The sequence below is a fragment of the Apodemus sylvaticus genome, chromosome 20 (genome assembly GCF_947179515.1).
Source record: "Apodemus sylvaticus chromosome 20, mApoSyl1.1, whole genome shotgun sequence".
Lineage (NCBI taxonomy): Eukaryota > Metazoa > Chordata > Mammalia > Rodentia > Muridae > Apodemus > Apodemus sylvaticus.
The window spans coordinates 58,326,702-58,341,745 of NC_067491.1; the positions used below are offsets into that span (position 1 = coordinate 58,326,702).

At 40.6% G+C, this 15,044-nt stretch overlaps 1 pseudogene; it reads left to right on the forward strand.

Annotated features, from left to right (window-relative positions):
• The first annotated feature begins 12,508 nt into the window (after window positions 1–12,508).
• Window positions 12,509–13,280, forward strand: LOC127670635 (leucine-rich repeat-containing protein 58-like; annotated as a pseudogene).
• Window positions 13,281–15,044: the final 1,764 nt, after the last annotated feature.

The window sequence follows — 15,044 nt, forward strand, 5'->3', positions numbered from 1 at the left end:
CTTCCCCCGCTGCTGCCACTGCACTGTTTGCAAGTGTGTTGTGGAATATTTTTTAGTATTGTATCTTCTTTCTTAATTTCCTCCTTTTCATTTTTTTCTTTCCTCCTCCTCCTCCCCCTTCCTCTTCCTCCTCCTCTTCGTCCTCCTCCTCCCCTTCCTCCTCCCCTTCCTTCTCCCCTTCCTCCTCCCCTTCCTCCTCCCTTTCCTCCTTCCCTTCCACCTCCCCTTCCTCCTCCTCCCCTTCCTCCTCCTCCTCTCCCTCCTCCTCTTTCTCCTCTTCCCCCCTCCTCCAATCACATTGTGCCTAATGGCGTCTGCCCTGAGCACTGTATAAAGGCCTGCTGGGTGGGTTGCACTTGGTCGTTCTCTCTCCATATGCAGGGTGACCCATCATGTTAGAATGACAAATTCCTCTTGTTTTTTACATCGATTCCTGACTCTGAGTTGCTCATTCAGGAGGTCCTGGTAAGCTAAGGCTCACAAGAGACTTACAGAACAAGTTTGAATTTTTTTCCTCAAATTTTCAGGTTTCATTAAATTAAAATATTTGTTTTACTTATTTCTTTTATTAATGTTAGCACTTATAGGTATCTATTTACCTCATAGGACTACTTTAAGTATGTGACACTGATTATGTAATGTTGGAATTTTACGCTTTCACATTTTTTTCTTTTCTTTTTTTTTATTATTCGATATAATTTATTTACATTTCAAATGATTTCCCCTTTTCTAGCCCCCCCACTCCCCGAAAGTCCCGTAAGCCCCCTTCTCTTCCCCTGTATTCCCACCCACCACTTCCCACTTCCCCATTCTGGTTTTGCTGAATACTCTTTCACTGAGTCTTTCCAGAACCAGGGGCCACTCCTCCTTTCTTCTTGTACCTCATTTGATGTGTGGATGATGTTTTGGGTATTCCATTTTTCTAGGTTAATATCCACTTATTAGTGAGTGCATACCATGATTCACCTTTTGAGTCTGGGTTACCTCACTTAGTATGATATCCCTTAGCTCCATCCATTTGCCTAAGAATTTCATGAATTCATTGTTTCTAATGGCTGAATAGTACTCCATTGTGTAGATATACCACATTTTTTGCATCCACTCTTCTGTTGAGGGATACCTGGGTTCTTTCCAGCATCTGGCAATTACAAATAGGGCTGCTATGAACATAGTAGAACATGTATCCTTATTACATGGTGGGGAGTCTTCTGGGTATATGCCCAGGAGTGGTATAGCAGGATCTTCTGGAAGTAAGGTGCCCAGTTTTCGGAAGAACCGCCAGACTGATTTCCAGAGTGGTTGTACCAATTTGCAACCCCACCAGCAGTGGAGGAGTGTTCCTCTTTCTCCACACCCTCTCCAACACCTGCTGTCTCCTGAATTTTTAATCTTAGCGATTCTGACTGGTGTAAGATGAAATCTTAGGGTTGTTTTGATTTGCATTTCCCTAATGACTAATGAAGTTGAGCATTTTTTAAGATGCTTGTCCCCCATCCGAAGTTCTTCAGGTGAGAATTCTTTGTTTAACTCTGTACCCTATTTTTTAATAGGGTTGTTTGGTTTTCTGGAGTCTAACTTCTTGAGTTCTTTATATATATTGGATATTAGCCCGCTATCTGATGTAGGATTGGTGAAGATCTTTTCCCAATTTGTTGGTTGCCAATCTGTCCTCTTGATGGTGTCGTTTGCCTTACAGAAACTCTGTAACCTTATGAGGTCCCATTTGTCAATTCTTGCTCTTAGAGCATACGCTATTGGTGTTCTGTTCAGAAACTTTCTCCCTGTACCGATGTCCTCAAGGGTCTTCCCCAGTTTCTTTTCTATTAGCTTCAGAGTGTCTGGCTTTATGTGGAGGTCCTTGATCCATTTGGATTTGAGCTTAGTACAAGGAGACAAGGATGGATCAATTCGCATTCTTCTGCATGCTGACCTCCTGTTGAACCAGCATCATTTGTTGAAAAGGCTATCTTTTTTCCATTGGATGTTTTCAGCCTCTTTGTCGAGGATCAAGTGGCCATAGGTGTGTGGGTTCATTTCTGGATCTTCAATCCTGTTCCATTGATCCTCCTGCCTGTCACTGTACCAATACCATGCAGTTTTTAACACTATTGCTCTGTATTATTGCTTGAGGTCAGGGATACTGATTCCCCCAGATTTTCTTTTGTTGCTGAGAATAGTTTTAGCTATCCTGGGTTTTTTGTTGTTCCAGATGAATTTGATAATTGCTCTTTCTAACTCTGTGAAGAATTGAGTTGGGATTTTGATGGGTATTGCATTGAATCTGTATAGTGCTTTAGGCAAAATGTCCATTTTAACTATATTGATTCTACCGATCCATGAGCATGGGAGGTTTTCCCATTTTTTGAGGTCTTCTTCCATTTCCTTCTTCAGAGTCTTGAAGTTCTCGTCATACAGATCTTTCACATGTTTGGTAAGAGTCACCCCAAGATACTTTATACTGTTTGTGGCTATTGTGAAGGGGGTCATTTCCCTAATTTCTTTCTCAGCCTGCTTATCCTTTGAGTATAGGAAGGCCACTGATTTGCTTGAGTTGATTTTATAACCTGCCACTTTGCTGAAGTTGTTTATCAGCTGTAGGAGCTCTCTAGTGGAGTTTTTTGGGTCACTTAGGTAGACGATCATGTCATCTGCAAATAATGATAGTTTGACTTCTTCCTTTCCAATTTGTATCCATTTGACCTCCTTATGTTGTCAAATTGCCCGAGCTAGTACCTCAAGTACAATATTAAAAAGATAAGGAGAAAGGGGGCAGCCTTGTCTGGTCCCTGATTTCAGTGGGATTGCTTCAAGTTTCTCTCCATTTAGTTTGATGCTGGCTACAGGTTTGCTGTATATTGCTTTTACTATGTTTAGGTATGGGCCTTGAATTCCTGTTCTCTCCAAGACTTTAAGCATGAAGGGATGCTGAATTTTGTCAAATGGTTTTTCAGCATCCAATGAAATGACCATGTGGTTTTGTTCTTTGAGTTTGTTTATGTAGTGGATTGTATTGATGGATTTCCGTATATTGAACCAACCCTGCATTCCCGGGATAAAGCCTACTTGATCATGGTGGATGATCGTTTTGATGTGTTCTTGGATTCGGTTGGCAAGAATTTTATTGAGTATTTTTGCATCGATGTTCATAAGGGAAATTGATCTGAAGTTCTCTTTCTTTGTTGGATCTTTGTGTGGCTTTGGTATCAGCGTAATTGTGGCTTCGTAGAAGGAATTGGGTAGTGTTTCTTCTGTTTCTATTTTGTGGAATAGTTTGAAGAGTATTGGTGTTAACTCTTCTTTGAAGGTCTGGTAGAATTCTGCACTGAAGCCATCTGGTCCTGTGCTTTTTTTGGTTGGAAGACTTTCTATGACTCCTTCTATTTCTTTAGGCATTATGGGACTTTTTAGATGGTCTAGTTGGTCCTGATTTAATTTTGGTATTTTGTATCTGTCAAGTAAATTGTCCATTTCCTCCAGATTCTCCAGTTGTGTTGAGTACAGGCTCTTGTAGTAGGATCTGATGATTTTTTGGATTTCCTCAGTTTCCGTTGTTATATCTCCCTTTTCATTTCTAAGTTTGTTAATTTGGATACTTTCTCTGTGCCCTTTGGTCAGTCTGGCTAAGGGTTTATCTATCTTGTTGATTTTCTCAAAGAACCAGCTCCTGGTATTGTTGATTTTTTGTATGGTTCTCTTTGTTTCTACTTGATTGATTTTGGCCCTGAGTTTGATGATTTCCTGCCTTCTACTCCTCCTGGGCGAAATAGCTTCTTTTTGTTCTAGGGCTTTCAGGTGTGTCATTAAGCTGGTAATGTATGCTCTCTCCATTTTCTTTTTGGAGGCACTCAGGGCTATCAGTTTTCCTCTTAGCACTGCTTTCATTGTGTCCCATAGATTTGGGTATGTTGTGTTTTCATTTTCATTGTGTTCTAAAAAGTCTTTAATTTCTTTCTTTATTTCTTCCTTGACCAAGGTATCATTGAGTAGAGTATTGTTCAGTTTCCACGTGTATGTGGGCTTTCTGTTGTTTCTCTTGCTATTGAAGACCACTTTTACTCCATAGTGATCAGATAGGAGGCATGGGATTAGTTCTATCTTCTTATATTTGTTGAGGTCTGTCTTGTGACCAATTACATGGTCGATTTTGGAGAAGGTACCATGAGGTGCTGAGAAAAAGGTATATTCTTTTGTTTTAGGATAGAATGTTCTATATATATCTGTTAAATCTAATTGGTCCAAAGCTTCAATTAGTTTCATTGTGTCCCTGTTTTGTTTCTGTTTTCCTGATCGGTCCATTGAGGAAAGTGCAGTGTTGAAGTCACCCACAATTATTGTGTTAGGTGCAATGTGTGCTTTTAGTTTTAATAAAGTTTCTTTTACGAAAGAGGGTGCCCTTGCATTTGGGGCATAGATGTTCAGGATTGACAGTTCTTCTTTTTGTATTTTTCCTTTGACCAGCAAGAAGTGTCCCTCAGGGTCTCTTTTGATGACTTTGGGTTGAAAGTCAATTTTATCTGATATTAAAATGGCTACTCCAGCTTGTTTCCTGAGACCATTTGCTTGTAAAATTGTCTTCCAGCCTTTTACTCTAAGGTAGTGTTTGTCTTTGACCCTGAGGTGTGTTTCCTGTAAGCAGCAAAATGTAGGGTCCTGTTTACGTATCCATTCAGTTAGTCTGTGTCTTTTTATTGGGGCATTAAGTCAATTGATGTTAAGAGATATTAAGGAATAGTGATTGTTACTTCCTATCATTTTTGACGTTATTTTTTAAATTTGAATGCTTAACTTCTTTTGGGTTTGATGAAAGGTTACTATCTTGCTTTTTCCAGAGTGAAGTTTCCCTCCTTGTATTGGTGTTGTCCTCTTATTATCCTTTTTAGGGCTGGGTTTGAGGATAGATATTGGGTAAACTTGGTTTTGTCATGAAATATCTTAGTTTCTCCATCTATGGTGATTGAGAGTTTTGCTGGATATAGTAGTTTTGGTTGGCATTTGTGTTCTCTTAAGAGTCTGCATGAGATCTGCCCAGGACCTTCTAGCCTTCATAGTCTCAGGTGAAAAGTCTGCTGTGATTCTGATAGGTCTTCCTTTATATGTTACTTGGCCTTTTTCTCTTACTGCCTTTAGTATTCTTTCTTTGTTTAGAAAATTTGGTGTTTTGATTATTATGTGACAGGAAGTATTTCTGTTCTGGTCCATTCTGTTTGGAGTTCTGTAGGCTTCTTGTATATTCATGGGCATCTCTCTCTTTAGGTTAGGGAAGTTTTCTTCCATAATTTTATTGAAGATGTTTGCTGGCCCTTTAAGTTGTAAATCTTCACTCTCATCTATGCCTATAATCCTTAGGTTTGGTCTTCTCATTGTGTCCTGGATTTCCTGGATATTTTGGGTTACAAGCTTTTTGCATTTTGCATTTTCCTTAACTGTTGAGTCCATGTTTTCTATGGAATCTTCAGCATCTGAGATTCTTTCTTCTGTCTCTTGTATTCTGTTGTTGATATTTGCATCTCTGTCCCCTGATTTCTTCCCAAGTCTTTCTATCTCCAAAATTGTCTCCCTTTGAGTTTTCTTAGTTGTTTCTACTTCTGATTTTAGATCCTGGATGGTTTTGCTTAGCTCCTTCACTTGCTTGTTTGTGTTTTCCTGTAATTCTTTAAGAGATTTTTGTGTTTCCTCTTTCATGACCTCAGCCTGTTGATCAAAGTTCTCCTGTATTTCTTTAAGAGAATTTTGTGTTTCGTCTTTCATGACCTCAGCCTGTTGACCAAAGTTCTCCTGTATTTCTTTAAGTGTTTTTTTGCATTTCCTCCTTGTTGGCTTTTGTATTCTCCTGGATTTCTTTCAATGATTTTTGTGTTTCCCTTGCAAGGGCTTCTAACTTTTTATCCATTTTCTCCTGAATTTCTTTAAGTATGTCCTTCATGTGTTCCTGTACCAGCATCATGACCAGTGATTTTAAAACCAAATCTTGTTTTACTGGTGTGATGGGGTATCCAGGACATGCTGGTAAAGGAGAATTTGGTTCAGATGTTGCCATATTGCCTTGATTTCTGTTAGTGGCGTTCCTGCGTTTGCCTTTTGCCATCTAGTTCTCACTGGTGTTAGTTGGTATTGTCAATGCTGGACTCACCAGTGCAAGCTGCCCCTTCCTAGGTGGCCTCTGGTGAACATCTTACCTCCTGCACTGCCTGGAGACAGGGTGCTGATACCCAGGCTGTTCAGATCCTGAAGCAGACACCTGAAGCCTCCCGCTGGGGCCTGCTGGATTCACCGGAGCACACCGACTTCTCCCAGCTGGGGGCCTGGAAGCCCCTCTTGCCTCTTGCAGGACCTGGAGATGTGGTGTTGCCGCCCAGGCTGATCTGGATCCGGAAGCAGAGAGGTCTGAGTGCTCCTGCCAGAGGCCTCCGGACTGGAGCCTAAGCTCTGTGTCACTGGAGCAAGCTGTGTTGTGAGCTCCCAGACTGCCTCTGGGTGCACACCAGGTCTCATGCACTTCCTGGAGACCGAGGAGTGCTGTGGCCCAGGCTGTTCAGATCCCAAAGCAGGCACCTGAAGGCTCCTGCTGGGGCTCCCTGTATTCAACAGAGCACATCGACTTCTCCTCGCTGGCCGACCAGAAGCCCCTCTTGCCTCTTACAGGACCTGGAGATGAGGTGTTGCCGCCCAGGCTGATCTGGATCCGGAAGCAGAGAGATCTGAGGGCTACTGCCAGAGGCCTCCAGACTTGGGAAGTTTAATTTTTCAATTTCCTTAGATGATATGTGATTTGATGGTGTACCTGATCCCAATTTTATTTTGGTACATGGTATCTGTCTAGGAAATCATCCATTTCATTTACATTTTCCAGTTTTGTTGAGTATAGGCTTTTGTACAAAGATATGATTTTTTTTTTAATTTTTTGGCTTCTGTTGTTATGTCCCCTTTTTAATTTCTGATTTTGTTCATTTAGATTCTGTCTCTGGGCCCTTTAGTTAGTTTGGCTAGGGGGTTTATCTATAATGTTGATATTTTTAAAGGAACAGCTTTTGGTTTCTTTATTTGTATTATTCTCTTTGTTTCTACATTTTTGATTTTCGTTCGGAGCTTGACAATTTCCTACCCTCTGCTCCTCTTGGGTGTGTTTGTTTCTTTATGTTCTAGGGCGTTCAAGTGTGCTGCTAGTATGTTAGTGTAGGATCTCCCCAGTTTCTTTACTAGGGCCTTAAGTGCTATGAATTTTCCTCTTTGCCCTGCTTTCACTGACTCATAAGTTTGGGATGTTGTGCCTTTATTTTCATTGAAATCTAAAATGTTATTCATTTCTTTCTTTATTTCTTCCGTGACGAAGTTATCATTGAATAGAGAGTTGTTCAATTTCCAGATGTACATGGTTTTTCTGGGGGTTTTTGTATTGTTTTTGAAATCTAGCCTTAATCTATGGTAATCGCATAAAATGCACGGGATTATTTCAATCTTCTTGTACCTCTTGAAGCTTGTTTTGTAACTGAGTATATGACTAATTTTAGAAAAGGTAATATAAGGTATGGAGAAGAAGGCATATTCTTTTGTTTTAGTGTAAAATGTTCTATATATATTTGTTAGATGCATTTGAGTCATAACCTCTATTAGTGTCATTGTGTCTCTGTTTAGTTTCTGTTTCAATGCTCTGTCCTTTGGTGAGAGTGGCGTGTTGAGGTCTTCCACTATTACTGTGTATGATTCAAGGTGTGTTTTCAGCTTCATTAAAGTCACCCCTTATGAATGTGGATACCCTTACATTTGTGGCACAGATGTTCTGAATTTAGACTTTCTCTTGGTTGATTTTTCCTTTGATTAATATGAAGTGTCGTTTGCCATCTCCCTTGAAAATTTTTGGTTGAAAGTCTATTTTATTAGCTATTAGAAAAATAACTCCTGCTTGTTTTTTGTGACTGCTTGGAAGAATTGCTTCAAGCCTTTAACTCTGAGGTAATGTTTACCTTTGTCATTGGGGGTGTGTTTCTTATATGCAGCAAAATGCTAGATCCTGTTTGCATATCCAGTCTGTTAGCATATGTCTGTTTATTGGGGAATTGAGCCTGTTGATATTGAGAAATACTAAGGAAGGACTATTTTAGTTCCTGTTATGTTTGTTGTTGTAGGTGGCATTATATGCATGTGATTCTCTCCTTTTGATTATTTTGTTCTGAGATAACTCTTATCTTCTTTTCTCATTGGTGATGGTACCTTCCTTGTTTTGGAGTTTTCCTTTTAGAATCCAAGTAAACATCAAAGCAATCATCCACCATGATCAAGTAGGCTTCATCACAGGGATGCAGGGATGGTTCAATATACAGAAATCTATCAATGTAATCCACTATATGAAGGAACTCAAAGGAAAAAACACATTATCACTTCATTAGATGCTGAGAAAGTATTTGACAAAATCCATCACCCCTTCATGATACACGTAATCCACTATATAAAAAAACTCAAAGAAAAAATCACATGACCATTTCATTAGATGCAGAAAAAGTATTTGAAAAATCCAATACCCTTTAAGATAAAAGTCTTGGAAAGATCAGAAATTCAAGGACCATACCTGATAATAGAAAAGCAATACACAGCAAAGCAGTAGCCAACATCAAACTAAATGGAGAGAAACTTGAAGCAATCCCTCTAAAATCAAGAACTAGACAAGGCTGTCCACTCTCTCCCTACCTGTTCAATATAGTTCTCAAAGACCTAGCAAAAGCAATTATACAATAAATGAAGGTAAAAGGCAAACAAATAGGAATGGAAGATATCAAAATATCACTATTTGTAGATGATATTTGCCTAAGGGAGTACTACTCAGTTATTAAAAACAACATATTCATTGAATTCTTAGGCAAATTGATGGAATTAGAAAATATCATCCTGAGTGAGGTAACCCAGTCACAAAAGAACACACATGGCATGCACTCACTAAAAAGTGGATATTAGTCCAGAAGCTTGGAATACCCAAGACAGAATTCATAGACCAAATGAAGCTCAAGAAGAAGGAAGACTTCAGTACTTCTTAGAAGGGGGAACTAAATACCCACAGGAGGAGATACAGAGACAAAATGCGGAGCAGAGACTGAAGGGAAGGCCATCCAGAGACTGCCCCACCTAGGGATCCATCCCTCATATAGTCAATATTGTGGATGTCAGCAAGTGCTTCCTGAAAGGAAGATGATATAGCTGTCTCCTGAGAATCTCTGTAGGTGCCTGACAAATACAGAAGTGGATACTCACAGCCAACTAATGAACTAAGCACAGTGTCCCCTATGGAGGAGCTAGAAAAATGACCCAGGGAGCTGAAGGATCTTGCAGCATCGTAGGAGGAACAAAAATATGAACCAACCAGCACCCCAGAACTCCCAGGGACTAAACCACCAATCAAAGAGTACACATGGAGGGACCCATGGCTCCAGCCACATATGTTGAAGGGAATGGCCCTGTCAGACCTCAATGAGAGGAGAGGCCCTGGGTCCTGTGAAGGGTCCACATCCCAGTGACAGGGAATGCCAGGATAGGGAAGCGGGTGTGGGTGGGGTAGTAAGCAGGTCGAGGAGGGATGGGATAGGGGTTTTTGGAGGGGAAATGAGGAGAGGGGATAACATTTGAAATGTGAATAAAGAAAATATCTAATAAAAAACTGAGTGAAATAAAAAGTAACAAACACATTGAAAGTAAGAGCATTGTTACATCAGAGCAGGAGGAGGGAGCAAGATTAGAAGGAGAATGCAGAGTTTAATATCTTAAATATAAGGCAACTTTGTAAAATAAGAGCAATATGCACAATGCAGAGAGAAAGAGGCAAAAACAAGAAATTACAGAGAGAGTTGAAGGAGCAGGTAGGACCCTCCTTACCACAGGATAGAACAGATATTTTCTTTCTTTTTTTTATGTTTTTCTCTCCTTTTTTTGATATTTTTTTATTCGATATATTTTTTATTTACTTTTCAAATGATTTCCCCTTTTCTAGCCCCCTACTCCCCGAAAGTCCCATAAGCCCCCTTCTCTCCCGCTGTCCTCCCACCCACCCCTTCCCACTTCCCCGTTCTGGTTTTGCCCTGTACTGCTTCACTGAGTCTTTCCAGAACAAGGGGTCACTCCTCCTTTCTTCTTGTACCTCATTTGATGTATGGATTATGTTTTGGGTATTCCAGTTTTCTAGGTTAATATCCACTTATTAGTGAGTGCATACCATGATTCACCTTTTGAGTCTGGGTTACCTCACTTAGTATGATGTTTTCTAGCTCCATCCATTTGCCTAAGAATTTCATGAATTCATTGTTTCTAATGGCTGAATAGTACTCCATTGTGTAGATATACCACATTTTTTGCATCCACTCTTCTGTTTAGGGATACCTGGGTTCTTTCCAGCATCTGGCGATTATAAATAGGTCTGCTATGAACATAGTAGTGCATGTATCCTTATTACATGGTGGGGAATCCTCTGGGTATATGCCCAGGAGTGGCATAGCAGGATCTTCTGGAAGTGAGGTGCCCAGTTTTCGGAGGAACCGCCAGACTGATTTCCAGAGTGGTTGTACCAATTTGCAACCCCACCAGCAGTGGAGGAGTGTTCCTTTTCTCCACACCCTCTCCAACACCTGCTGTCTCCTGAATTTTTAATCTTAGCCATTCTGACTGGTGTAAGGTGAAATCTCATGGTTGTTTTGATTTGCATTTCCTTAATGACTAATGAAGTTGAGCATTTTTTAAGATGCTTCTCTGCCATCCGAAGTTCTTCAGGTGAGAATTCTTTGTTTAACTTTGTTTTCTGGAGTCGGAAAAGGACACCATCAAAAGGACAAATCGGCAACCAACAAATTGGGAAAAGATCTTCACCAATCCTACATCAGCTAGAGGGCTAATATCCAATATATATAAAGAACTCAAGAAGTTAGACTCCAGAAAACCAAACAACCCTTTTAAAAAATGGGGTACAGAGTTAAACAAGGAATTCTCACCTGAAGAACTTCGGATGGCAGAGGTATTTTCTTAATAGCAAGGCAAGCTTAGTCTTACTAAAGAGGACAAAGCATTCTGCTATGGACTTGGGTTAAATTCATTTAGCCACAAACTTGAAGAGGCTTTTCTTTCTCTATGCAATAAAGATTGGAGCTCATTTTTCATCCAGAATGAATGAGTTCATTCCGTGCTGGTGCTTGATCTTTTGCTCCAAATGCATTTGTAAGTATAGATGTGTGTGTGTGTGTGTGTAAGTAAGTAAGTAATTATGAGATAAGGATGTAGTTTGGCCCAACTGGTTTTAATGGAGATATATGAATGCGTAAGCACAAATCTATACATAATTTTATGTGAGTTTATCCATGTTTACTTATGTAAAAGATTCTTCTGCAAATTTGACTCTCTTCTTCTGGTTCAATAGAAAATTTATTGCTCCAAATCTCGCTGTAGCCAAACAAGCAAGAGGCATCTGGACATTAGGGGAAGGGTTCTAGCAAGCAATCCCTTACTTAATCCACCGCTGTTTTAAAATGAGGTGCTAAGTGCCAGTCTGATTTGAAGATGCTTTAATTCTGGTTGTATGGTTTTGGCTTCTTTAACAAAAGATGTGTCCACAGGTGTGTGGGTTTAATTCTGGGTCTTTGATTCTATTCAGTTGATTAACCTGACTGTCCGTGTCCGCTATCATGCAATCTATATCACTATTGCTCTGTAGTAGAGCTTGAGGTCAGGGATGGTGATTCTTTCAGAAGTCTTTACTTGTTCAGAATTGTTTCATTCATCCTGGTTTTTTGTTTTTCCATGTGAAACTGAGAATTGCTCTTTCCATGTCAGTAAATTATTGTGTTGCTATTTCGATAGGGATTGCATTGAAGCAGTAGATTTCTTTTAGTAAGATGCCCATTTTTACTGTATTAAACCTATCAATCCATGAGAATGGGAGACCTTTCCATCCTCTGCTTTCCCAGTAGGGCAATTCTTTTTATTTTTTTCATTTTTCTTCAAATTAATTATTTTAAAAATCTCTTCACATCCTGACTGCAGCCCCCCATCTCCTCTTCTAGTTATGATCTTACAAATCCCTCTCCCTCTATATTTCCCTCTACCCTGTGCACAGAGAAGAGGAAGACCCTCTTGGGTACCAACCTAGCCTGGGACATCTAGTCCCAGGGAAAGGCAATAGCATGGTAATTCTAAAACTTCCTTCTTTCAGTGATCTACTGTCTGAGAAATCTAAAGTCCCACCTCTGTCTCCCTGTCCAGTCATTTGCTACCAGCAAATTTATTTAGCATTTAGCACAATTTGGGAGGAAGGACAGTGTCTCACACGTAGACATGCAAAATCTCCTATAATTTGGGAACCCCATTAAGATAATATTAGCAATAAACCAAATCTACAACTGTATATACTTACTTGTAAGTGGATATTAGCCAAAGAGTAAAGAAGAAGGTTGAGGCTTGACTCGGCTGGCATCAGGGTTGAGCGCCTGGGCAGGGCCATGCTGCACCACTTCTGATGGGGTGGAACCCTTCAGGTTCCGGGATGTACTGCCTCATCAGGCATCCTAGGATCCAGCTGGATGGAGGAGACTGGGCTAGGGGAGGCCAAACTCAACTGGTCCATCCAGCATGTGGGGCGCAGGCCCTGGAGTCTGAGCTGGAGGCACACACTGAGGAGTGGCCTGGCTTGCAGGAGGCACTGCTGTGGCTGCTGCTGCTGGTCGCTGCCATGGGAGCGCTGGGCGGTGGCTTCTTCCTCTGGCTCCTGGACATGAGTGGCAATGAGCTCCCAGCGCTGGGACCTGAGCTGCTGACACTGAGCGGCCAGGGCATGCTGCTGGTCAGGAACAACCGTCTGGGCGGCCCAGGCTCACTGTCCAAGGGCCTGCCTGGCCCAGTTGCTGCTCTGCTGCAGCCTCCAGATGCTCATCCTCAGTGGCAACCGCTTCCAGGAGCTGCCTGCCTCCCTGCTGGAGTTGCATGTGCTTCAGACCTTCAGCCTGGGCTGGGAGGCAATTAGCTGCAGAGCATCCTGGCAGAGATGGAGAACTTGCAGAGTTTATACCTTGGAGTAAACGTCATTGAAGAAATCCCACCAGAAGAATTAGTAAATCTGCCTTCTCTGAGTTACTAGGTGCTGCGTGACAAGATCCAAAGTGTGCCTACTCAGCAATCACAGTTGCATTAGCTTCGATCCTCAGTTTTCATAACTTGGTGACATACCTGCCTCGAGAGATCTGTAATCTTATTCCCTGGAAAAGTTGAGTTTATGAGGAAACCCGTTGGTTGGTTGTTTTGTTAGAGATTTTACATGACCATCCAGTTCTTCTGGGTTGTTTTGATTTGCATTCCTCTGATGACTTATGAATTTGAGCATTTTTTAAGATGTTTCTCTGCGATCCGAAGTTCTTCAGGTGAGAATTCAACTCTGGACCCCATTTTTTAATAGGGTTATTTGGTTTTATGGGGTCTAACTTCTTGAGTTCTTTGTATATATTGGATATTAGCCCTCTATCTGATGTAGGGTTGGTGAAGATCTTTTCCCAATTTGTTGGTTGCCGATTTGTCCTTTTGATGGTGTCCTTTGCTTTACAGAAACTTTGTAATTTTATGAGGTGCCATTTGTCAATTCTTGATCTTAGAGCATACACTACTAGTGTTCTATTCAGGAACTTTCCCCCTGTACCGATGTCCTCACGAGTCTTCCCCAGTTTCTTTTCTATTAGCTTCAGAGTGTCTGGCTTTATGTGGAGGTCCTTGATCCATTTGGAGTTGAGCTTAGTACAAGGAGACAAGCATGGATCAATGCCCATTCTTCTGCATGCTGACCTCCAGTTGAACTAGCACCATTTTTTGAAAAGGCTATCTTTTTTTCCATTGGATGTTTTCAGCCCCTTTGTCGAGGATCAAGCAGCCATAGGAGTGTGGGTTCATTTCTGGATCTTCAATCCTGATCCATTGATGCCTGCCTGTCACTGTACCAATACCATGCAGTTTTTAACACTATTGCGCGGTAGTATTGCTTGAGGTCAGGGATACTGATTCCCCCAGAATTTCTTTTGTTGTTGAGAATAGTTTTAGCTATACTGGGGTTTTGTTATTCCAGATGAATTTGAGAATTCGTTTTTCTAACTCTATGAAAAATTGAGTTGGGATTTTGATGGGTATTGCGTTGAATTTTTATATTGCTTTTGACAAAATGACCATTTTAACTATATTAATCCTGGTGATCCATGAGCATGGGAGGTTTTTCCATTTTTTTAGGTCTTCTTACATTTCCTTCTTCAGAGTCTTGAAGTTCTTGTCATATAGTTCTTTCACATGTTTGGTAAGAGTAACCCCAAGGTACTTTATACTGTTTGTGGTTATCGTGAAGGGTGTCAGTTCCCTAATTCTTTCTCAGCCTGTTTATCCTTTGAGTATAGGAAGGCTACTGATTTGCCTGAGTTGATTTTATAACCTGGGCATATACCCAAAGGATTCCCCAGCATGCAATAAAGACACATGCTCCATTATGTTCATAGCAGCCTTATTTATAATAGCCAGAACCTGGAAAGAACCCAGATGTCCCTCAAAGGAAGAATGGATACAGAAAATGTGGTATATTTACACAATGGAATACTACTCAGCAATTAGAAACAACGAATTCACAAAATTTTTAGGCAAATAGTTTGATCTGGAAAATATCCTAAGTGAGGTAAACCAATCACAAAAGAATACACATGGAATGCAATCTCTGATAAGTGGATATTAATTAGCCCAGAAGCTCTGAATTTGGAAGGCACAAATGGCATAACAAATGACTCCCATGAAGAAGTATAGGGAGGGTCCTGATCCTGGAAAGGATTGATCCAGCATTGGAGGGGAATATAGGACAGAGAAAAAGGAGGAAGGTGATTGGAGAATGGGTGGAGAGAAAAGGTTTATGGGACATACGGGGAAGGGGATCTTGGAAAGGGGAAATCATTTGAAATGTAAACAAAGTATATAGAAAATAAAAATATTAAATTAAAAAAAAAGAAAAAAAAGTAAAGTAAATGAAGACTATATTCAGTAAAAATAAATAAATAAATATTCAG